Source organism: Rattus norvegicus, chromosome 2, assembly GCF_021556685.1.
Source record: "Rattus norvegicus strain SHRSP/BbbUtx chromosome 2, alternate assembly SHRSP_T2T, whole genome shotgun sequence".
Lineage (NCBI taxonomy): Eukaryota > Metazoa > Chordata > Mammalia > Rodentia > Muridae > Rattus > Rattus norvegicus.
Window position 1 is genome coordinate 159,485,167 of NC_141535.1, and position 26,229 is coordinate 159,511,395.

General features: G+C 36.8%; 1 long non-coding RNA gene across 4 annotated transcripts in view; it reads left to right on the forward strand.

Annotated features, from left to right (window-relative positions):
• LOC147996301 (uncharacterized) overlaps positions 1 to 26,229 on the forward strand; it is a 425,118-nt gene that overhangs the window by 33,147 nt on the left and 365,742 nt on the right. For all 4 annotated transcript variants that reach the window (XR_015671867.1, XR_015671866.1, XR_015671870.1 and 1 more), the window contains exon 2: positions 9,616 to 9,661. This is a non-coding gene — a long non-coding RNA (uncharacterized LOC147996301). The remainder of the gene's footprint in view (positions 1 to 9,615; positions 9,662 to 26,229) is intronic.

The window sequence follows — 26,229 nt, forward strand, 5'->3', positions numbered from 1 at the left end:
TCACATGTGGCCCATACATATACAGCCACCAAACTATAGAAGATGGATGAAGCAAAGAAGTGCAGGCTGACAGGAACTGGATGTAGATCTCTCCTGAGAGACACAGCCAGAATACAGCAAATACATGGGCGAATGCCAGCAGCAAACTACTGAACTGAGAACAGGACCCCCGTTGAAGGAATCAGAGGAAGGACTGGAAGAGCTTGAAGGGGTTTGAGACCCCTTATGAACAATAATGCCAACCAACCAGAGGTTCCAGGGACTAAGCCACTACCCAAAGACTATACATGGGCTCAAACTGCATAGGTAGCAATGAATAGCCTAGTAAGAGAACCAGTGGAAGGGGAAGCCCTTGGTCCTGCCAAGACTGAACCATCAGTGAACGGGATTGCTGGGGGGAGGACGGTAATGGGGGGAGGATTGAGAGGGGAACATCCATATAGAATGGGAGGTTGAGGGGTTAGGGAGATGTTGACCTGGAAACCATGAAAGGGAATCACATTTGAAATGTAAATAAGAAATACCCAATTTAATAAGGATGGGAAAAAAACACTTCTTATGAAAGGAGCAATATGTTTTGAATTTTTAAGTACTTTGTAATCCTTTTAAAATGTTTTGTTTATTGAAAATAAATTTTCTCATACAGTAAAAAAAAAATTAGAATGGGGCCCTGAGGTACCATTCAGTTGACATTTTTTCACTAATGTCAACATTAGAATAATAAGACATTAAATGAAAGAATAACCTGGTAAACAAAATTGTTATACATTATTGTATACTGCATAGCAAAAAATAATACTACCACTACTAACATTGAAAATTCTAACATGATTCCTGAGGTTGATCATTCACTCCTTTGAAATGTTCTCATGAGGCAAACAATGGACAGGCAATCTTATCATTTCATGGAGACATTGACTTGGGTCATGATATCATTTTTGTATTTAAAAAATATTCTCTAACTCTATAAGGATCAGTTGCAAATCCATCATCATTAGTCTTAGAAGAGACTTAATGTGTTTGCTTTCCTGCTGTGTGTCAGAAATACCATCTGTGCAGGAAAAAGTCAGTAATTTTTTCATAATTGATCTCACTGATTATGTTACATATAAATTCAAGTTGAGTTTCAACTTTGTTATTATTTCTTAGCATATATTATAAGAATTAATTGTATTAATCATTTTGAAATAGCTCAAAATTGTCGTTTAATTTAGCACAGATTTTCTAAATGCGATTAGCTCTGACGGCTCTTGTGATATTTTGATTGAGGTTGTATTGTTCTGATAGTATAAGACCGTGGAAGTCTCAGACCTTATCTAAGTGACTGGATCTTTAATCAGACTCTCCCTTTTTTCTTCAGTTTATCTTGAGCTATAAAGAATAAAACTGATCTGTTACAAAAATGGGCTGAAATTGTCATGAACCTTTCTCTGTTCATAAGAAGGATGAGAAAGAGACAATAGAGATAGATCAGAGAATTTTTTGAAACTTTAATTTTTGAGTTTCTTCTTTGTCAGTTTTATATATATGGCCAAAGTTAGGTGGTGGTAGTAGTGGAGGCTATGTTGTTTTGCCATTCTTGGAATCAACAGCTCTGGAAGAGAGGTTGGAAGGAGAAGGTGGTACAGGGAGCTGAATGAGCTTACCTGGTCTGTTTGGAATCTGGAACCAGACTATTATATCCTGTGTGCCCAACAAAGGAGGGAAATAATGCCAAGTGTTACTCTTACACTACTTTAGGAGTTAAGTACTTTTTCTTGAAGGGAAAGCACAGTAGTACATCCTAACTCTACATTCTAGCAATAAAAAGAAGAATTTTCAAAGTTGGGACAGAAATCATAAAGAAAAACATCAAACAGTTGTAACATCTACTGTCTAGTCTAATGAGTTCTATCAGAAATGTAGGTATTTTATGATTTTCATAAATGTAAATTGAGTAAATGAATGAAGTGCAAGTCATTAATATTGTAATAACCTTTTAAAGCCAAAAAGAAGTCATACTTTGTTCCTGTTAGATGCATGTCCCCAAAGTACCACTGTACTGGTTGAAGATTTTTTTCCTAATTATGATCTATGTTGCAATGTGCTGTTGCTTTTATAATACTGGAAGTAAGGGCTTGTTATTTTTAACTGTGTTCTTTCACAAATGTGGAAGATAAACATAGAAAAATCTGTTAATCTCTATATCTTCAATGTACTATTTTGAAATTCTTACCCAGAGAAACCCAGTCATGTATAATATTTTTAAAAAATCCTGAATAACCATAGCACCAAAGTATGTTAGTCATAAAAATACCTTCATATTCATCATGATCTTTGAGATCTAGATTCCAAAACTCAAAACACCAGAGTATAGAATTGGAAATGGTCCACCATCTTTAATTAAAAAATGTAAATGTGAAATAATATGACAACTAGAACAGACTGGGTATGTGTATGCAAACAGATATATTCTGGACCTGACTAGCCCCTCGCAGTCATGAATTCACTAGAGCTGTGGTTACTACATGAAACTAACATGAAGTTAGGCCCTACAACATTACATAAGAGGAGAGGGCTTCAGAGGCTCTGGTTGCTGGTCTGTTCAGAGGTCTAATGGCTGGGAAATTGTTCAGTTATCAGCAACTCCACATTATGTTCATGTATAATTAAACTCAGACACACACACACACACACACACACACACACATATGCACACATGTAGAATAGGGATGTATTGAGAGGAAAAAGATGTTTTGTGGGGAGGAAGGGAAAATGGAGATAAAAATGGTAATTGATGAAACCAATTAAAATTCATTGTAGATATGTAAAAAAATTAAAAAAGGAAAAAAGGCAAATATGAAATTGTAATTTCTTGACTGGATATTCAGCTTTCTACCACTACAACAAAATATGTTAGGTGATTTGTATATAAGCAAATAGGTTGATTATAGATCATAGCTCTACTGGCTGGAGTCCAAGTAGAGGTGGGAATATTCTTTTGGGCCTTAGATCTACTGTGGGATTTCTTGTCAAGTTAGTGATGATACCATGTCCAGGAATCAAAACAGAGGGGATTCTAGAGTCCTCCCAAGATCACCCAATAGGACAAGCCTTTTAAAAGTTCCATCACCTCCTCAAAACACAAGGATCCAGGGATTAACATATGGGCCTTCAAGGAATAACAATTATTGAACATTATTTGGGAATGTTCACCGGGCCTCAAAATACGAAGCCTTGAGACAAGCAGCATTTCACTATTGACTTGATAGCCCTTTCTCTTTAATTCTCTGTGATTTGAAAAATTTCACTCATGCAATGGAAATGATTACTACACATGACACTTTTTCTGCATTAGAATTGTTATGAATTGTAATTGACATTTTCAGTATAGTGCTGAATTCTCAAAACCAGACATATAAATTTCAATTTTGTTTTTTAATTGTATCCAACTTTGACATGTTCTCATAATATAGCTAAATCTTCCTCATGGCATTATCTAAATCCTTAGTTCTCAAACTATATTTATTGAACTATTTGCAGTAGTGACATCTGATTTATCTTGAAAATACTGCAGCAGTTGACATGATAGATTACTGTGTGTGTGTGTGTGTGTGTGTGTGTGTGTGTGTGTGTCTGAGCATACACATGCATGTGGAGTCTGGAGAACAGCCTCATGTACCTTCCTCAAGAACTGTCCACCTTGTTTTGTGAGATAGTCTCTCATTGGCCTCAAATTCATTAATTAGGATACAAATGCAGCCAGTTTCCTATAGGGATCCAACTGTGTAAAACAATATGTTCAGTTTTGATTTTTGTCTTTTAATGTGAGTGCTGGGTACTGAACTCAGATCCTCATTCTTGTGTAGCAAACATATTACTCTGAATGTACTATCAGCAAGTCATCCCTTTAAAAAAGAATAGCATAAAGATGATATAATGTTACTTGTGTATTTTTGATTTTGTTGATTGTGCTTTGGAGTTTTACCTAAAAATTGTTATCTCTACATATGCTTGGAAGTGCATCCCTTTGTTTTATTTTAAATGGTTCACCATTTATAGTCATATAATTAGATATTTTTAGTTGATTTTTGTGTACAACAGACAGAGGCATGATTTGTTTTATTGTTTGAAAGGAAAATATTAGAAAATAATGTTCAGGATACAAAGAGAAGTACACTTATGTACTTTTGAAACAGCCATAAATTAGTATCAAGTATATGGGAAATAATGTAGAATCCAAAAATAATAAAAATATAATTTTTCATTATCCAACTAATTCACTTCTGGATATATATCCAAGGCTGTGAAATTAGCATGTTAAATAGATACCTGCTATCCCACATTTATCTCAGGACCATTCACAAAATTCAGTACTTTATTTATCATGGTGTGCATAGCTGAATGAATGGATAAAGAAAATGTGGTTTAAATACATAGTGGAATATTATTCAGCTACATAAAAGGGTTCATGCTATTTTCAACCACATGTATGGAACTGCTATATTAAATTATACTCACGTGGAAGAGGAAAAGTTAGTTTGATAAATAATAGAATAATGGTCACTGTAGACTCATAAGGGGAGTGCGAGAAAATAGAGGTTGGATAAGGTTTTCCAAATAAAGTCAGATGAGGAAAAATTCTCATACCTCCTAGTGATTTGATTATAACTTGCTGTAGTTTTTATACATTTTATAAATTTTATGTATAAAATTTTATTTTATACATTACTAGAGGAGAAGAATTCATAGATCACAGGAACAAAGATACAGCGAGTCTTTAAAGTAATGGGCAGGTTTCACATGAAGGCTGAGGCAGGAGAACACAGGTTTGATGACAACATGAGACGCATAGTAAAATCTGTTTCAAATTTCAAAGGAAACTGATGTGAGTTGGAATTGCTAGTAAGCTGAAATTGATGGTGACCTGTTGTCTGCCTGTTTTAACTTGCTGCACTTCATTCAGTAAGTACATAACAAAGTATACCAACTAAATATAGAAAAATCAAATGTAATACCTGAAGTTCCCCTTTGAACCTAGAGTTAGAACTGTACTGTAATGAAAGACAAGGATGATTCTCACATGTATTACAGTGTGAGAAGAAGCCCCGAAATGAACTAATAGGATTCCCTTAGTTCCAGGGAAAAGAATTCTCTGAAAACAGGAAAAGTCTGTTATTACCTTGCAGACTTTCTTGTTATTACTGTTGTTGCATTCTTCTACTCCTCTTCTCTTCCTTCCCTTCCCTCCCTCCCTTTCTTCTTTTCTTCTTTCCCTCCCTTCTCCTCCCTGTCCTCGTTCTGATTATTTCGTCCATTGAGTGTTACTGGTTCAGGCAGGACTTTAAACACAGATTTCTTCTGTTTTGTGCAATTGTTTCTGCTCTTCTTCTCTGTTCCTTTTATTCTTCTTCCCAAACGACAGTGAGGTTTTCAGTTGTAATCTGAGTCAAGCCTGGTGACACTTGTCTATAATCCTAGTACTCAGAAAGATGTGGCAGGAGGATTAGTAGTTCAAAGCTAGCCAGGCTTATCCACAAGACCTTGAGTCTGATTAATTACTTAAATCCTCCTCCCCACATATCATTCATTTCATGCTTCCCATTGTTTACAAGATCCAGCTACACTGGTTTCCTTTCTGTCTCTTGGACATATCAACGAGTTTTACACCTGAGGAATTTGCCTTTTCTCTTTGTGTGCTTATAATATACATTCTGTCGGCTTGTGAATGGCTTGTTCTTGTCCATACTTTACAGTTCTAATTCCTCTAATCTCCAGTGAAATACCACCCCATGAGAAAACGCAAAACCTTTTAAATAGTCCCTTTAGCAACTTTATATTTAACATTCTGTAAAGGTATGTATTGGGATCTACAGTTACTACTAATGAGCAAAGAACTTTGCATGTATTCTTATATCTGTCTCACAGAGCATTGTTTGGACCCGGGAAAAACATTTTATGCTAAATTGTTAAAATCAAATTCATCATTTCAGATAATTGATAAATAGCATGTTGAATGCATACTAAATCCAGTCATTTTCCTAAATGCTGGTGACAAGGTCTAAAACAGAAACAAGAAAACATAAAGCAGTCTCAGCTTTCGGGATGTTCATGATGGGAAGAGATAGACAGGCATAATGATAGATTATTGTAAGTGAGTGGGATTTTAATAGAAGAGGTCATTTTAGACTGAGAAATTAAATCAAAAGCTTTTATGAGAGGATTTGATTTATTAGTGCAATGATGACTCCTTGTGGTTATATATTTTGACATTATTCTAATCATGGAAAGAATCCACAGCCTATAAGTTGCAATGAGAAAAGACAAATGGAAAATACCACAAGCCATACATTACCAGAAAGTAATGGTATAGATCAATTTGTATATATGAATCACCATGCTGGGGATTTGTTTAATAAGATGCTGCCGTTTACTGTGCAAACATAATTGTTTAATGTTCTCAGAGTTCCAAATATTATATGATTGATCTATGCTTTCTGAGTGAGAATAAATAAAAATAAAACTCCAATTGCAAAATCATAAAATATAAATTTTTGAAGGGCATGTTTAGCTCTAGGGTTATGGGTAAATGATAGAGTTCTTGCACAGAGCATACATGGCCGCAGCTTCTACCACCAAACTATTAGAAAGTTATCTCTGTTAAGGAGATGCTTTTCATCCCCAAAATAAAAATGTCTTTTATTTTGAAATCATGGAAATATGGAAGTATTATCTTAGACCCAAGATATTATCTAGATAATTTTGTTCATGTATTCAATGAAATATAATAATACCCATCACCAATTTCCCACCAGCAGCCTCTGCATTTCTTCTGGTGTATGCCCTCACACTCTCTTTGCTTTTACCTCCTTCTTCTCTTCTTCCTTTCCTGATGCTTCTACCTTTTCTTCTCCTCCCCATCTTTCTCTTCTATTTTTCTTTTGTTGAAAAATATTCTTATGCAGTGTTTGTTCTCTGATCCTGGGTTGACTTTCTAGAACTCCTATGAGATCCTCTCAACATCCCTTCCCATGTGAGGCCAGACACTTACTGCCTATCTTTGGATGACAAACAGACATTTAAAGAATGACAATAACAAAAGACAGGCAAATGAACAAACTAGAATAGGACAAAACAAACAACCAGAGGAACAATCAAAGCCAAAAGAAAAATCACAAGGTATACACATAGACACAGAATTCTACACACATGTTAACCGACAGGATCCTCCTCACCCCCCCCCCAAAATTCCAAAAAGTAAAAGCCATAATATAAGCAAAACACCTGATGGATAAAAATAATAAGCCATGAAAAATTATTATGAGACAAAGAACCTCAAAAATACTATTGAATTTACTTTATGTTGGTTATCTACTGCTGGATATGGGGCCTATCCTTGAGAATGGTATCTATTCCCAGTAAGACTAACTTCGAGAAAACTAAATTATCATTTCTAAGTGGCTATCAATTAGAGATAGCTTCAGGGTAGACATGTGGGCCTGTGTCCACTTCATCTCTCAACACAAAAAAACCCCATCTAATTTAGCTTGTGCATGTCCTGTGCTTGCTACTGTAGTTTCTGTTAAGTCCTTTGTATGCACATCTGTTCTGCTATGTTTAAAAAGCCTTGTTTCCTTCCTGTTCTTTATCACCTCTATCTCTTAAAATATTTCCCCTCCCCTCTTCTATAGTGTTCCCTGTATTTCGAGGGAAAGGATTTGATGGTGTCATCCAATTCAGGACCAAGTGTTTAAGGTCTCTCACTGTTTACACATTGTCCATTTGTGGGTCTCTGTATTTCTCTGGATGTACTGCATGAGGAAGCTTCTCTGATATTGGTTGAGGAAAATATTTACCTACAAATATAGCAGAATGTCATTAGGAGTCATTTGGTTGCAACATATCTTTAGCAAAGCAGTAGCTTCCCCCCCCCCCCATCTGTTTTTGTGCCAATACCATGCTTTTATTACTACAGGTATAGTTCTGTACTATAGCTGGAGATCAGAGACTGTGATTCCTCTAGAAGTTCTTTCATGATTCTGTATGCTGTATTGCTTTAGATATCCTGTTTTGTGTTTTTGTTTGTGTATGTGTGTGTGTTTCCATACTAAGCTTAAAATTGTCTTTCCATGACCTGTAAAGAATCATATTGGAATTTTGATGTGAATTGCAATGAATCTACAGATTAGTTTTGTAGGATGGCATTTTTACTATATTATTAATGCTACTGATCCATGAGCATTGGCAATGTTTTTTTTTACATATCCTTCAAGTGTATTTCTTCAATGTCCTAAGGTTGTATCATACAAAGTTCCTAAAATTATGAAAAGGTATGTTTCTTGAGGCTATTGTGAAAGTCTTTTATTCCCTGATTGTTTTCTTCGTCCATTTGTTATTTTTATATATGAATACTATTGATTTTCATAAATTAATTTTGTCATGCTAATTTGCTGGAAGTATTTTCAGCTATAAGAGTTACCTCATAGAAATTTTAGGGTCACCTGTGCATACTATCTTATAATCATTAATAAGGATACTTTGATTTATTCTCTTCTTGTTTATCAACTTGATCTCCTTCAGTTATCTTATTGCTCTAGCTAAAACTTCAAGTACTCTATTCAATAAGGATGGAGAAAATGGGCAATCTTGTCTTGTTTTGATTTTAATAGAAATTCTTTGAGTTTTTGGTTATTTGGGTTGATGTTGTCTGTCCACTTATGTATCATAAATCATCTCTATTAATTTAATGTATGTGTTTTGTATTTCTAGTTTCTCCAGGACTTGTAGCATGAAGGGTATTATATTTGGCCAAAGGCCTTTTCTAAATCTAATGAGATGATCATGTGGTTTTGTCATTTAGTCTGTTTACATGGTGAATTATATTATTTATGTATATTGAACCATCCTTGCATTTCGGGGATGAAGCCTACTTGATCATATTGGATGTTTTTTCAGTATGTTGCATTGTTTTCAACTATTTTTATTAAGATTTTGTACATGCATGTTCATAAAGAAAATGGTCTTTAATTCTCATTGTTGTTTGGTATGGTTTAGGTACAGGGTAATTATTCCTTCTTTGTAGAATAGTTTTACTATTCTAGAATGTAGAATTGACATTAATTCTTCTTTAAAAGTCTTGTAGTATTCATCATTAAAGCCAGCTGGCCCTGGGCCATTTTTTTTTTTTTTGGTACTGTTGCTGATGGTGACTTTTAATGACAACATCTATTTTTCACTAGGGCTCTAGATCTGTATGAATTGGTTATGTAATCTTGATTTGACTTTTCAGGAGTGATATATGTATGAGAGAAATTATCCATTTCTTTTAGATATTCTAATTAGTGGAGTGCAAGTTTTTAACATATGTCCTTTCATGAATTTCCTTGGTATCTGTTGTTATGTTCTCCTGTTCATCTCTAATTTTATTAATTTGGATCTTTTCTCTTTATTTTAGTTAATTTGGATAAGTCTTGGTAATCTTACTGAGTTTCTGAGTTAGCCAACTCTTTGTTTCATTGAGACTTGATATTGTTTTTTTTTCTTTGTTTCTATTTTATTCATTTCAGACCTGAGTTTGAATATTTCTTTTCTTCTACTCAATTTTGGAGTGACTGATTTATTTCCTTCTTTTTTAAGTTGCTGGGAGGAGAGCACACCAATTTCTTATGGAGATAGCTTCTTGGTAAGTGATGGGGCCTTTGTTCACTTCCCCCTCTCAGTACTAGAGACCCCATCTGGCTTGAACCTATAAATATCTTGTACATGCTGTTATGATCTCTGTTAGCTCATATTTGTGTCAGTTCCATTGTGTCTCAAAGACATTGATTGCACAGTATTTGTCATCCCCTCTGACTCTTAAAATCTTTCAAACTCCTTCAGAATTACATGATCACTGAGGGGAGGGTTTTGATGGAGGCATCCCATCCAGATCAGAGTTTTACAAGATCTTTTATTGTTATACTATGAGTTTCTGTATTAATTCCCATCTCCTGGAAGAAAAGGCTTCCCTGATTCTGGGTAAGCAATACACTGGTTATATAACAATTTCTGAGTAGCAGAATAGCATTAGCAGTAGTTCTACTTTTACATGAACAGAATGATAATACTTTTCACCCTAGGCCCATGGACTATCTAGTTTAAGTTCTTGACACTCCTACACTACCTGGCATGCATTCCATCTAGTGGACTTTAAATCTAGTCAGACAGTGCTTCCTTACTCTCTCACAGTACGTCCACTATTGAACCAGCGTATTAGGCAGATAAGACATCATTGTAGATCACAGGGTTTGTAGATGATCTGGTGATTGGTTAACTTTCTTTTTGGTTGGTGCATAGAATGTTCTAGTATCATGAATACTAGTCAGTAGGAGGAAACACTCTAGTTAGTCACCAGTTAGAATTCTCTGTGTTCAATGAGATATATGAGTTTTGTCTTCAGGATTAGGGCCTTGCCGTCAGTTTGTATAGAGCAACCAATAGACTTGGGCATAGCCTGGATTATTTTGCATGATTCTCTGGATCCTTTCACCAACAGATCAATTAGATATAAGTCATTTCTGGCACTGGAGGTATCACTTGATGGTCAAAGATGTCTAGTTGGGAATTTTTCTTCTCTATTATTTGGTGATTCTCTTTAGTTTTTCTTTATATTTATTTCTTTTAAGAAAGTTAAGAGATTTTTTTATATAAACCTTCAAATAACCATTAGCATTAACTATCCTCCCTTTAATGTATGTCTCTTAATGCCTCTTCCCTTCCAATTAAAATGTGCTATATAGCAAAGCCAATGTAACAGAATTGGGCATAAAGGGAGGAGGAGTGTAGAGGGTATAGTAAATCATAGATTAAAGGAAAGTTTAAAGAAAAAGGTACCAAAGGTGGACTTTTTGTGGGAAAGTGCAGGACACTTTTTTTTATATTGTTTTAAACTACCTACAGATATCTATTTTTATAAAGATTTATGTATTTATTTTATATATGTTAGTACACTGTAGCTGTCTTCAGATACACCAGAAGAGAGCATCAGATCAGTTCCAGATGGTTGTGAACCACCATGTGCTTGTTGAGAATTTAACATAGTACCTCTGGAAGAATAGTGCTTTTAACCCTTGAACCATCTCTCCAGCCCCAGATATCTATTTTTATATTTATAGTCAAAGTTCATTAGCCTTAACCAGAGGTTCTATTTGCAGTAGGTAGTTCGGAAACTTATGACTGTCAATGAATCATAAAAATAAATGAGGTTTGAAGGTTCAGCCTTCAGTAAGACATGTGTACTAACCAACCCCTTTAAAGTTCAGTCAACACTAAGGGGAGGAAAAAAGAATGATGTGTGATATGCAGGGAATGGGTCAGAACTGCTATGTTCTATGCTCATCACATCAATTGCAATTTTGAATCATAACAAGACTCATCAACAATCAGTCATTGAAAAGAGAGGAACAGAAACAGTCCTACTGCTTACTACTGAATAATTGGCTGCTGCAAGATAAAACATTACATGTATTCATTGCTAATCCCACCAGGCCTCACTTGATAATCTCAAGCCTATGATTACACAGATGTACCTGATTAAATTCAGTGTGTCAGAAAACAAATAGACATGAATATGAGAAAGAGGTTTTAGTGAAAAGAAGAATAGGCTGGAGTCGTAGAGACATAGAGTTGTGGGAGATGAGAAGTGGTCAGTATATATTGCCAACCTTTGTAAAAGAACAAGTTTAAATGAAAAAATTAGATACTTTGGAGACAACATAAAAATGTTTCATCTTATTGTGAGTCTTTAGATCTTTGAAAACAGGGTCTGACTTATACAGTGCATAGCTAGATATGACATGAATTCAGGAAGTTGGAAAGTGATTTTTATATCACAAAATATTATTTCTATACACTGAAATTCTTCATCTTATTTAAACTTCAATATTTCAAAGTGTTTTAACTTATTGTTATAAATTTCCTATTATCATATATGTATATGTATATATGTATGTGTATACATATATACATGTGTATATATAATGATATGTGTATGTGTATTATACGTATACATATATATGCTGGCATAATGCTATTCCAGTACAGATTTAAATTCTGTCTCTAATAGAATTAATTTGCATTATCAAACTATTATAAATATTGAGGAAAGCTTCAAAGTATTTCTTGAAAACATTTTATTTTATCCTAGTGAGAGTGAATAGTGAGGGGGAGGGAGGGAGAGAGGGGTTGTTCTTACCTTTCAAAAGTTAAAGATTTAGAGACACAGCACACATGTACCTACCTATGTGAATAGGAGACTATTTTAATTTAGATGGAGTGTGTAGAACTGTCTACTAGAGGAAGTGATCAAAGATCAGTCAAAGAAAATGTACTCAGTGAAGTTGTAGACATTCCAAAACAAAGAAAAAAGAGAATGCCTTGATTCTTATAGCTGACATATTTTAGATTGTAACAAGAAAAAATATTCCAAAAATTGTTATCACCTACATCAGAGCATTTATAAAGACAAACTGAATTTTTTTTACAAAAGAAAAATCATTTGAAATTGTCACTCAGCTGAAATTTACAGAACAAAGAAAGAGTTGACAACAGGAGAGAATAATTGCTAGTGTTTGTGCACATGCACATCCATCACCACATCTCCTTAGCCCTCTCTCAATTATAATTTGTAAGACACCTTGACATGTGAATTTCATAAACTATCTTTAGGTCCATGATGGATTTTTTTAATTAAAACATTCTTCTTTCATTCATTATTTCTAGTTTTCTTTCCTTTCATCTTCTAGTTATATTGCCTCAATATCTTTCCTTTTTTATTTTTTTAAACATATTGTTTGGACTGGACTAAACTGATAAAGATTAGTCTTTGAACTATAGAGAACTGGTATTTTACAATGGATATAGTAATTTTATAGGAAGCTATCTCTGTATCATATCCCATCAAAATTTTCTTTCCTTTTCTCTCACTGTCTCACATAGTGTTAATAACCTCTCCAGGAAATGGAAAGTGTAATGATAAAGGAGAAAAGGAATCTTCCATTCACTGCATCCTAATTATCAATACAAGAAAAGCAAATTGATTTACTTAATATGAACCCTGTGTTACACAAGAATCTTGCTAAGGAATGAAAACCAAATGAAATAAGAAAACCAATTCATATGTGTGTTTAATATAAGTGTGGATAGTTCAGAAAAAACTTGAAAGAGCAATGAGGGTGTTATTCAGTAGTGAGTATGTGTTGAGGGAATTTAACAATGCTCTTTTTCAAGTCCTTTCTCTGTGGTTCAGAGATGAGGATGTTCTTTTTCATGAGTAGAGAGAGTAGTCTGAACAAGTCATGATCAAGAGGGCAGAAAAGACTTTGCTTTATGTCCCACTTCAGGAGAGGAGGACTGGGCAAAAGCCAGTGACTTTGTGTCTTTTTCTCTTTTCTCAATTTCCTTAAAATATTCACGTTCTCGCGGTTCTGGTTTTGGTGTATTATACCCAGAGTCAGCAGTGACAAGAGCCAGTGATTTAATCACCAGGCAGCCAACAGAAAGTTTAGAATTGTGAGGTGTTCAGGAAGTATTGTCTGTAACTTTCTGGCTTTTTCTCACTCTTTACATGACATCCATCAGATTCAAAAGATGCTTTAATTTTGTCTTTTCCTTCCTTTTCTATTTTCAGATATATTCTATCATAGGTACCTTAAATAATAATGTGAAATATCTTGCTCAAGTAAACAAAGTTAGTATTTTTTTACAACCGTGCGTCAATAAGAATATATTAACATTCCAATATTAATCTCCCTGAGTCATTGGCATTGTTATTTTATATTCCAGAAACAGAATTTTTTGTTAAAAAATGTAAACTGTCAGGAGCCTAGAATGGCTGTCCTCTGAGAGACTTTATCAGCAGCTGACAGAGACAGATGCAGATACTTACAACCAACCACTGGACTGAGGTTGGAGTCACCTTTGGAAAAGTTGCAGGGATGATTGAAAGAGCTAAAAGGGATGGAAACTCCATAGGAAGAGCAACAGTATCAACTAACCCAGACCCTGGGGTGCTCTCAGAGACTAAACCACCACCCAAAGAGCATACATGAGGTAGCCCTAGGCCCCTGGCATGTATGTAGCAGAGGACTGACTTGTCTGGCCTCAGTGGGAGAGGATGTGCCTAATCCTATACAGACTTGACACCCCAGGGAAAAGGGATGTGTGTATGGGCACCTTCTCAAAGTTGAAGGGGAGAGGGATAGGGTGAAGAACTCTAAGAGAAGGGACTGGGAGGGGGCAACATTTGGAATGTAAATAAATAATGTAATTAATTAAAATAAAAATTCAGAATGTCAACCCCAAAACAATCTTGATAAATGAATAAATCTGGCATAGAATTTCAGAAACTATTGACAAAGCATAAATTTGCTAGGTATCTATTTATGTATTGGGGAGAAGTTATAAGTCCACACTAGGTCAGAGGACAATTTGCAGGAGTTGGTTCTCTCCTGCCACCATGTGGGCTATGGGAATAGAACTCAAATCTTCAGGCTTGGCGGCAAGTGCCTTTGTGATGTGAGGCATCTCACTACCTCACAGCTATTTGTCTATGAAAAATGAATTTTAATATGTGAGCTTTGGACTCAAATGTGTACTAAGGTAAAATATTGAAAGCAATTAACATATTCTTAGTAATATAAATATTTGCTTTGCTTCCCTGACTTCTCATCTTTTTCTCCCTTTAATGTAGAGACAAAAATCTCGATAAACTAATGTGGTAGCTCTGAGACAGACATGTTGATTTTTTTAAAGTTACAGAGACAGTGGCAGGGGTTGACTCTTAGTTTCATACCATGCTGATTTGGAAGTCATGCATAATCAATCACTCTCCTCTTTGACTTCGTATTAGAATTATCTGGAGAATTTAAAAACCTTTTAATGAACTATCTTCATCCCATTACAAGTATAGTGGAGCCTTGCACAGGTATAAAAAGTGTCCATATGTCAATTTTTCTTAAACTCCAGCTGATTCAGTTAAGGCAAAAATATATCATTTCAAATGAGTACTTTAGGCTAAAATACTCTCTTAAAGCATGAATTTATAAGAATCTTAAAAATCATGAAAGATAATCTGAGTATATTGCCACATGGTGCTGCTGTGTGCTCACTGCATGCAAAGTTTCAGTCCCCAACAAACAAACAAAAAACCAGGAGGGCTGGAAAAGGTTCATTTGTACAATTCTTTCATTAAGAAAGCAATATTAGGTGCAGTTTTATGCTGATATTTGTTAAAAGATATAAAGATAAAATATGTATACACATTTATATAATGTATACTTATAAAATATATAACAATATATTAAATTTTCTTTAAATTTTTTATTGGCCAATTTATTTATATTTCAAATGTTATCCCCTCAGAAATCCCTGGTCCCCTACGCCCTCCCCTTTTCTATGTAGGTGCTTCTCCACTGTACTGGCAAGTTTTTTGTGTCGGCTTGGTACAAGCTGGAGTTATCACAGAAAAAAGATGCCTCAGTTGTAGAAATGCCTTCATGAGATCCAACTGTAAGGCTTTTTCTCAATTAGTGATCAAGGGGAGAAAACCCAGTCTATTGTGGGTGGTGCTGTCCCTGGGCTGGTGGTCTTTGGTTCTATAAGAAAGCAAGCTGAGCAAGCCAGGGGAAGCAAGCCAGTAAGTAATATCCCTCCATGGCCTCTGCATCAGCTCCTGCTTCCAGTCCCAACTTCCTTTGGTGATGAACAGTGAAGTGGAAGACTTGGAAGTAAGATGAATAAACCCTTTTCTCCACAACTTACTTCTTGGTCAAGATGTTTTTGCAGGAGTAGAAACCCCGACTAAGACACCCATCCACCCTCCCACTCCTACCTCACCACCCTTGCATTCCCCTAAGCTGGGGCATCGAGCCTTCATAGGAACAAAGGCCTCCCCTCTCATTAATGCCAGATGAGGCCATCCTCTGCTACATATGATGCTGAAGCCATGGGTCCCTCCATGTATACTCTTTGGTTGCTGGTTTAGTCCATGGGATCTCTGGGGTGCCTGGTTGGTTGATTTGGTTGTTCTTCCCATGGGGTTGTAAACCCCTTCAGCTCTTTCCTGTGTGGAGGTGTTTTGCTCACCTCTATGTCTGTGCACTACATTTGTACCCAGTGTCCAAGGAAGCCAGAAGAGAGTTCCAGAGACTCTGGAATTGGCATTACAGGTAGTTGTAGGCATCTGATGAGAGTGCTGGAAACCAAACCCAGATCCACTAGAAAAGCAACCAGTGCCCTTCACCACCGGGCAAGGTCTCTATCCATGAATAAAATAGTTTTAGCCCCTGAAATGTGTGGAAAAATGATCCCAAGTGTTACAAGTTAATAAATGATGTTTTAAAATTGCTTTGGTAGAAAAACACCTTCTATAATAAGGAAGTAAACCCTACTGGTCTGGAATTTAGTCTCAGAGTAAGAGGTAAAGTGACTAGTTGTAATAATAATAATAATAATAATAATAACAATAGTAGTAGTAATAGTAATAATAATAACAGTAGCAACAACAACATAATAATAACTACAACAACAACAATAACAATAATAATAATAATAATAATAATAATAATAATAAAAATACAGAATCTGTTCCTTGAATGAATCTATACAATGCCCAGATGTTTGAGTCCATCACAAGGTGAGATGACAGATAGGGGGAAGGAGACACAGATGCTGCAGGTGAGAACAATGTGTGCCCTTTGATTGTCTGAATGGACAACCACTAAAACAATATAAAATGATGTCATAATTCCTTTGTGTTCTTCATTGTATTAATTTTTCCCTAAAATCTTGAATACCTCCCTATATGTATCCTAGACCAGATACTGGCTCATTATCTTCCTGCCTCAGCCTCTGAAGTGATGTAATTAGCAGTATGAACTATCAAGATCAGGGAGGGGTTTCATTTACTTTTTTTATTGGACACTTTTTATTTACATTTCAAATGTTATCCCCCTTTTTGGTTTCCCATCCATAAACTCCCTAGCCCATCCCCTCCCCCTTCTTGGGAGTGTTCCTCCACCCATCCACCCACCCCTTCCTGCCTGACTCCCTACCCTGACATTCTTCTACTCTGGAGCTGGGGAGGGTGTGTGTGGTGGAGAGCCTTGGCAGGACCAAGTGCTTCTCCTCTCATTGGTGCCCAACAAGGCCATCCTCTGCTACATATGCAGTTGGAGCCATGGGTCAGTCCATGTAACAGTCTTTGGGTGGTGGTTTAGTCACTTGGAGCTCTGGTTGGTTGGTATTCTTGTTCTTATGGGGTTGCAAGTCCCTTCAGCTCCTTCAGTCTTTTCTCTAACTCTCCAAACAACTATTGAACCAAGAGTGGTGTCCCCATTGGAGGAGTTAGAGAAAGGGTTTCACTTTCTAAGAGGTCTAAGATGATACTGGTGGTCTTGCTGCTTGAACTACACTGTAAGAACTACTTTAAGAACTTAAGGAATATATGAAGGGAGAGGGATGGAATAGGAGGTTTATGGCCGGGAAGCTAGGAAAGGGAGTATTATGTGTAATGTAAAGAAAAAGTAAAAGAAAACAAAAGAAAAAGAATATATGAGAATAAGTGACAGGTGAGTTGGGTTTAGATGATCACTTTAATATGGTATTTCATCTTCATGAATCATCTCACCTATAAATCAGAGTGTTCCAGGTACATTTTAGTTCATTTTCTGTTCATATAAGAATACCTCAGGATGTTTCATTTACAATCAACAAGAGTTTTGTTTCTCAAAGTTAAAATGTCTGGGAAGTCCAGTACACAATCACCAGCTCTTGTGATAGACATTCCTATGATCAGGACATGATGGGAGTCTTATCACCAGGAGATAAACCCAAGTATCCTTTCCTCTTATAAAGCCAGTAACTCCACCACACAGAGCCCATGTCCATGAATACCTTTATCTACAAAGTCCTTAGTGGGCCTTTCTCCAAATGTTATCAACACAGGATTTTAAGTAATACATTTCCAAACTATAAACGTTGTGGGGAACATATTCAGGTTATAAGAGACTGGATGATACCTATGGTAAGAAGTATGAGTAACTTAAGCTAAACTGAGTTACTCAAACTGAAAGTACAGTTAGTTTCTAAATGTCAGTACCCATTAGCAAAGAAAATTCCAATAGACAGTTTTACTCTCTGTAGGTTGGCATCAGTTTGTAAACCATCGTACTTCCCTTTGGAATCTGGTCAGACCTCCAGGATCTGTAAGATATATTTCAGTGTTCTCCTTCCTGGCTTAGGTCTTGTCCTAGAAATGATCTCCAATATGTAAATGAAACATAATGATTTTTCCCTATTACAGTCTCACTGAAGTCCTAATAACGTCCCTAGAGGTCTTGGCTACCACACAGCTGTGTGCTAGCCAAAGTTTCACGTTTTCAAACATCTCTAACCTTCTTTGATCTATCCTAAATTTGGCCACTCACACCATTTATACTTCAGAACATGCGCTGGTTGCGCCAGAGGAGGGCGCTGCTGACCTGCAAATTATGAACACCTGTGTTCGATTTTCTGGGAGCACTTCCCACAACAGGTGAAAAACTACTTTTAAAACATTTTTGCCTGTTGGTTTTCACTGAGCTTAGCTGCTTATTTTGCTTCCAATAGAAGTTCACTTTGTAAAATCACTGACCCGGTGGCTTCTGCTCTTTACTAGATGGCTGGTAAAAGACAGGAATGAATTAAAAAATATGAGGAGAGAAAAATGAGTACTGTGAGCATTTCCTTAGGAAGCGAATGTTAACTTGTAGAGGAGATACATTCTCTTTGTTAAGAAAAGTAAAATTAACGAATACTACATCCATTCATGTTAATCATTCAAGTCACATTTTCTTTGGAGTTCCACAGTTAATGATTATTTATTCTAATAGATTAAGTAGATTTAAAGTGATTAAATATAGTGCTGAATTATACGACAAATGAATAATACCAGTAATCCAGGAGGCTGGGCATGAGGAGAAAGCATACTCGTGAAAGAAGGGGGAAAATGGAGAATATGCAGGATACACTTAACAGTCAGAATGAAAATTTACAATTCTGCTACATATGTTTATTCCGTTCTATATTATAATATGGTTAAGAACAGTTGAATATGCTCCTCTCAAACCACTGTAAAAAGAAGCAAGGAACATACAAAGCCATTATAATACTTTTATGTAAACAAACAGAAAGTATGTAGGCCCTACAAATTCTTTGGTTTCAATTTTTCTGTTCACAGTTGATTTTTTTCTTTGATATATTTTTTAAAGTAAAGTGTGAAACACTTGCAGGGCAGTATTAGCTTTTCCCAGGCTCAGACTCCCTCTACGTACTAAAATATTAACAGCATGACATCTGATTTGCATGAGTTTTAAGGAAGAGATTGCTTTGCAGTAATATATAACTTTAGGCTTGGAAAGTGTCTCAGAAAGTCAGAGATATCACTAAAGATTTTATGTCAGGTAAACATGTAGTTCTAGCTTATTAACATCTCATCCCAGGGAAGAACAAATTAATATGATTTCCTTAACATCAAATCTATAACAAAGTAATTATATTCTTAAGCCTATTCAATCTCCATTACGTTTTGTCCTGATAAAGAACTTGATAAGAACAACCTTTTCTGTCATGCTTAGCTTGGCTTGGCTTTCCCTTAGAGATGCTTCTATACTCCAGAATGCCTTCTGATGTGAAAACTCCGATGTCTTCCATTTTCCCAGTGCTTGAACCAAAGGTCTATGCCTCCATGCCTATTCGTCAATATTTTAAAATTGAATTAAGATGATAGAGAGATGCTCAATGGTTAAAAGTGCTTGCTGCTCTTGTAGAGGCCTGGAGCTCAGTTTTCAGCACATGGGTGGGGGACAGGAGGTTCACTACTACCTATAGCCCAAGCTTCAGGGGATCAAATGACCTCCACTGTCCTTCGGGAATACACACATATTCACAAGACAGTACACACACAAAGACAACACATACATACATACATACATACATACATACATACATACATACAAACACACAATGACAACATGCACATATATGCACATAAGGACCACACACCAATACATACAAACATAGACAGATACAAATGCATATACACATCTATGCACATAACAACACACATAAGGATACACACACATACAGTCACACAAGATAACACACCCACAAAGACAAAGCACAAACACACAGAGACAACACACACACAAATGTATAAATGAAAATAAAATATATATAAATTAAATATATTAACTATATATTTAGGGTTACAGCTCCCTATTTCCTTTTCTTTTCTACTTTCTTCTCTTTTCTTTTATTAATCTATTCATTTATTCGGCTTACATCATTGCTGCCCTACTCTTCTCCTGGTTAGCTACTCCCAACCCCACCCACTCACTGTGAAACCTGTACCCACAGCATCTCCTCTTCTCTCCCTTCTCCTTCTTCCCTGAGAAGGGAGAGGCCTTCCTGGGGGTGTCAACCTATCCTAGCATATCAAGTCATTGCAGGACTTGGAGCTTACACTCCACCTGAGGCCAGACAAGGCAGCTCACAAGCAGGCAACTAGAGTCATAACTGCCCCTACTTCATTTGTTGGGGGACCCACATGAAGACAAGTTGCACATCTGCTACATATGTGCAGGTGGCCTAGGTCCAGTCCATGTTTAGTGGTAAATTATTAAAAATCTGCTCTATGCTTCCATTGGGTGCAGGTGTTGCTCTGCACTGACCCAAGAGCTCAGCTTATTTTTGATATGCCTTAACTAGCTCAATGGTTGAGCATTTCCAAAACCACCACGGCTAGCACACTCTCCCTTCTGACATTCCTGAGTTAGCACTTACTAAATCTATATTTTAATCCTTGCTGCCCTGGCTCCTTGTGGGCAGCCCCCTTATCTTTTTTGCCCTAGACTCTTCTAGGCAGCTCTTCAGAAGTCTACTTTCTTTTTTTTTTAAACCTACATTCCATCCATCTCTCCCTCCTTCTTCCAAGCATGATCTATTCTACACCCTTCTCTTGGCGAAATCTCTTCTTTTCCTTCTCCCATATTTCTTGCCCAGGAATCCTAAAAGTTCTGCCTTTGACTCCCTGTGTAGCCATTAGTCTCTGGCAACTTTATTTCCCAGTCAGGGTCCGAGACCTGCAGTGATATACAAAGCAGATGTGGGAATTCCCACGTACTTTCATAATCCATTAAATCAATTCCTGAACACCCATGATTGGTCTTTTGTTGGTGTTTCAGTTTCTGGACTTTGCTGAAATCATGAGCTATTTTCTCAATACAATCATGTCTTTCCATTAGGTAAGACAGCATGTTTGGGCTGCAAGTCCAAGAGTCTTAGCATAGATTCATCAGTGGCCTCAAGTATCTCTTGGGTCTCCAGTATTTCAACCCTTCAAAATACTTTCTGGTTCTATCAAATTCAGCATATTACTATGCCTCCCCACCTGTATTAAGTAGTTCCTACATCCTTCTGATGAATTGAATCCTTATGATTCATCCTCATATGATTATTTGTTAACTTTCAGGTTTTTTGTTTGCTGTTTTGTTTGTTTTTGTTTAGTTGTGTTATTTATTTATTTTCTAATCTGTTCTTATCCTAGTAGGTACAAAATAAGTGGCTTATGATTGTCTGTGAGAGATAGTTGTGACTGATGATAGATGTTGAAAGCCCAGATCACATTAGGTATCACCATCCATGTGAAAGCTAGTTGAACATGAGCTAGGCAGTTAGTGTGTGTAAGACCCTTACCTCAGGAGCACAACCCATGGACCAGAAATTGACAAAGTGACCACTGCAATGGCAAGAGATTTAATGATCCACATATATGGGGTTGCTTATCCATGCAGAGAGGGGCAACCCTGAATCCAAAAAGCATACAACTTTTATTCGTTACAGAGGGCAGACTTCAGCAACAGGGTTAGCTGGCCTATTCTCATTTGTGGGACACAGGACAAAAGATCTGGTCAGGTATTGGCTGGACTACTCAAGAGGCTGTTCTTGGCTTAGTCAGATACTCCCCTCATGTCCCCGCCAGCGGGGACCCAGTTATTCAGGGTCCAGAAGGGGCACTACCCTTGGACCTAAATGGGGGGCGAGAGAAGAAGGAGACCAAACAAAGTTCTGTTGTCAAGGTCTTGTTTATTGAGAGAAATGTACAGCATTTAAAGCTCTGAGGCAGGAATAGAAGTGGGAACTGAAGCTTAGGGTGGGGGAGTTTGGAAAGTGCCCAAGGATATAAGGTGAATCACTACACTGCAAGATATCCTCCTATAACAAAGAGGCAACAGTCTTCCAGGGACATGTTCTTTGAAAAGGTAGAACCCTTCTCAGGAATCTGCTCAGGGACATCCGGTGTTTTGCTCAGGCTGAAACATCCTGTCATTACTCCCAGGGTCTTCCTGGGAGATGCTTTAGTTCAACAATCTCATGTCTGTATGGCAGTCATTTCAAGGTTGAATCTCTGTGGCCATGCAGCCCAGAGTCACATAGCCACCTTGAGCTATGCAGTCACAAAGCGACCAGGCCCAAATCCAATACGGCTCACTACACCCTCATCCAGCCATACACCTGGCCTTGGAAAATCACTGGGAAAGGGTTAAGTTGGCAAGTCCCTTAGAAAGGGGATTTGGAGACCCGGTGGTCAGGCAGGGTCATTATGACATCTTGTGGTTGTTCTTGGGATTTACCACAGGGAGGGTTAGGGGGGTCTTTCTGAGAACAGTTATCTTTGTTTTGTCCGAACGTATGATCAGAATAGCCTGGTCATTCTGACTACTAAGACTTTGTCATAACATTAGGGAACCTGATATCAGATGTATTTCTCAAAACCTTGTTTTCACAACTTTGTTTCTCATGTCTATGAAACTTAATTTCTTCATTAGCAAGACATCAGTGTTCCTCCATGGTTTTTGTTCCTTCTTTTGTTCCTGCCCTTCCTCAGTGTTGATCTGGGAAATAGAAGTATAATGCTAGTAACCCAGTTTTTCCCTAAGCTGTTTTAGCTTGGAGTATTTAGAGTGTTTTATTTTTGTTTATTTTAATTTTTACAGCAACAGAAATCAAACTATAACACTTTTTAATGTAGGCTTCACCACCAAACTTTATCGCTAGATGTTAGACACCCTGTCTTAGGGTTTCTACTGCAGTGATAAAAATGACATGGCTCAGAGAGATTTGAGAATAAGAAAGGGTTTTTGTTGTTTTTATTTGTTGTTGTTTTGTTTTGTTTTGTTGTTGCTGTTGTTGTTGAACTTATGGTTCCATATCACAATACATTATCAAAGCTAAATCAGGGCAGAAACTAAAGGCAGGAACCTGGGAGCTGGAAGTGATATAGACATGCTGGAGGGGTATAACTTACTACCTTGTTCCTTACTCATAGAGCCTACTTTCTTACATCTCGCATTATGATCAGCCTATAAGTGGCACTGCCTACAGTGATCTGGGCCCTCCAACATCAATCCTCAGCACAAACTCTATGTCAAGTAGGAAAGTACACATGAGGCTTTTGCTGACCTCTACAAGAAAGAAGCTCCAAGCTGTAGATACAAGCTTCACCAACAGAATACAAGAGATGGAAGAGAGAATCTCAGGAGCAGAAGATTCCATAGAAATCATTGACTCAACTGTCAAAGATAATGTAAAGCAGAAAAAGCTACTGGTCCAAAACATACAGGAAATCCAGGACTCAATGAGAAGATCAAACCTAAGGATAATAGGTATAGAAGAGAGTGAAGACTCCCAGCTCAAAGGACCAGTAAATATCTTCAACAAAATCATAGAAGAAGGGGTTGGGGATTTAGCTCAGTGGTAGAGTGCTTGCCTAGGAAGCGCAAGGCCCTGGGTTCGGTCCCCAGCTCCGAAAAAAAAAAAAATCATAGAAGAAAACTTCCCTAACCTAAAAAAAGAGATACCCATAGGCATAAAAGAAGCCTACAGAACTCCAAATAGATTGGACCAGAAAAGAAACACCTCCCGTCACATAATAGTCAAAACACCAAATGCACAAAATAAAGAAAGAATATTAAAAGCAGTAAGGGAAAAAGGTCAAGTAACATATAAAGGCAGACCTATCAGAATCACACCAGACTTCTCGCCAGAAACTATGAAGGCAAGAAGATCCTAGACTGATGTCATACAGACCCTAAGAGAACACAAATGCCAGCCCAGGTTACTGTATCCTGCAAAACTCTCAATTAACATAGATGGAGAAACCAAGATATTCCATGACAAAACTAAATTTACACAATATCTTTCTACAAATCCAGCACTACAAAGGATAATAAATGGTAAAGCCCAACATAAGGAGGCAAGCTAAACCCTAGAAGAAGCAAGAAACTAATCGTCTTGGCAACAAAACAAAGAGAATGAAAGCACACAAACATAACCTCACATCCAAATATGAATATAACGGGAAGCAATAATCACTATTCCTTAATATCTCCCAATATCAATGGCCTCAACTCCCCAATAAAAAGACATAGATTAACAAACTGGATACGCAACGAGGACCCTGCATTCTGCTGCCTACCGGAAACATACCTCAGAGACAATGACAGACATTACCTCAGAGTGAAAGGCTGGAAAACAATTTTCCAAGCAAATGATCAGAAGAAGGAAGCTGGAGTAGCCATTCTAATATCAAATAAAATCAATTTTCAATTAAAAGTCATCAAAAAAGATAAGGAAGGACACTTCATATTCATCAAAGGAAAAATCCACCAAGATGAACTCTCAATCCTAAATATCTATGCCCCAAATACAAGGGCACCTACATATGTAAAAGAAATCTTACTAAAGCTCAAAACACACATTGCACCTCACACAATACTAGTGGGAGATTTCAACACCCCACTCTCATCAATGGACAGATCATGGAAACAGAAATTAAACAGAGATGTAGACAGACTAAGAGAAGTCATGAGCCAAATGGACTTAACGGATATTTATAGAACATTCTATCCTAAAGCAAAAGGATATACCTTCTTCTCAGCTACTCATGGTACTTTCTCCAAAATTGACCATATAATTGGTCAAAAAACGGGCCTCAACAGGTACAGAAAGATAGAAATAATCCCATGCATGCTATCACACCACGACGGCCTAAAACTGGTCTTCAATAACAATCAAGGAAGAATGCCCACATATACTTGGAAATTGAACAATGCTCTACTCAATGATAACCTGGTCAAGGAAGAAATAAAGAAAGAAATTAAAAACTTTTTAGAATTTAATGAAAATGAAGGTACAACATACCCAAACTTATGGGACACAATGAAAGCTGTGCTAAGAGGAAAACTCATAGCGCTGAGTGCCTGCAGAAAGAAACAGGAAAGAGCATATGTCAGCAGCTTGACAGCACACCTAAAAGCTCTAGAAGAAAAAGAAGCAAATACACCCAGGAGGAGTAGAAGCCAGGAAATAATCAAACTCAGAGCTGAAATCAACCAAGTAGAAACAAAAAGGACCATAGAAAAAATCAACAGAACCAAAAGTTGGTTCTTTGAGAAAATCAACAAGATAGTTAAACCCTTAGCCAGACTAACAAGAGGACACAGAGAGTGCGTCCAAATTAACAAAATCAGAAATGAAAAGGGAGACATAACTACAGATTCAGAGGAAATTCAAAAAATCATCAGATCTTACTATAAAAACCTATATTCAACAAAACTTGAAAATCTTCAGGAAATGGACAATTTCCTAGACAGATACCAGGTATCGAAGTTAAATCAGGAACAGATAAACCAGTTAAAGAACCCCATAACTCCTAAGGAAATAGAAGCAGTCATTAAAGGTCTCCCAACCAAAAAGAGCCCAGGTCCAGACGGGTTTAGTGCAGAATTCTATCAAACCTTCTTAGAAGACCTCATACCAATATTATCCAAACTTTTCCACAAAATTGAAACAGATGGATCACTACCGAATTCCTTCTACGAAGCCACAATTACTCTTATACCTAAACCACACAAAGACACAACAAAGAAAGAGAACTTCAGACCAATTTCCCTTATGAATATCGTCGCAAAAATATTCAATAAAATTCTGGCAAACCGAATTCAAGAGCACATCAAAACAATCATCCACCATGAACAAGTAGGCTTCATCCCAGGCATGCAGGGATGGTTTAATATACGGAAAACCATCAACGTGATCCATTATATAAACAAACTGAAAGAACAAAACCACATGATCATTTCATTAGACGCTGAGAAAGCATTTGACAAAATT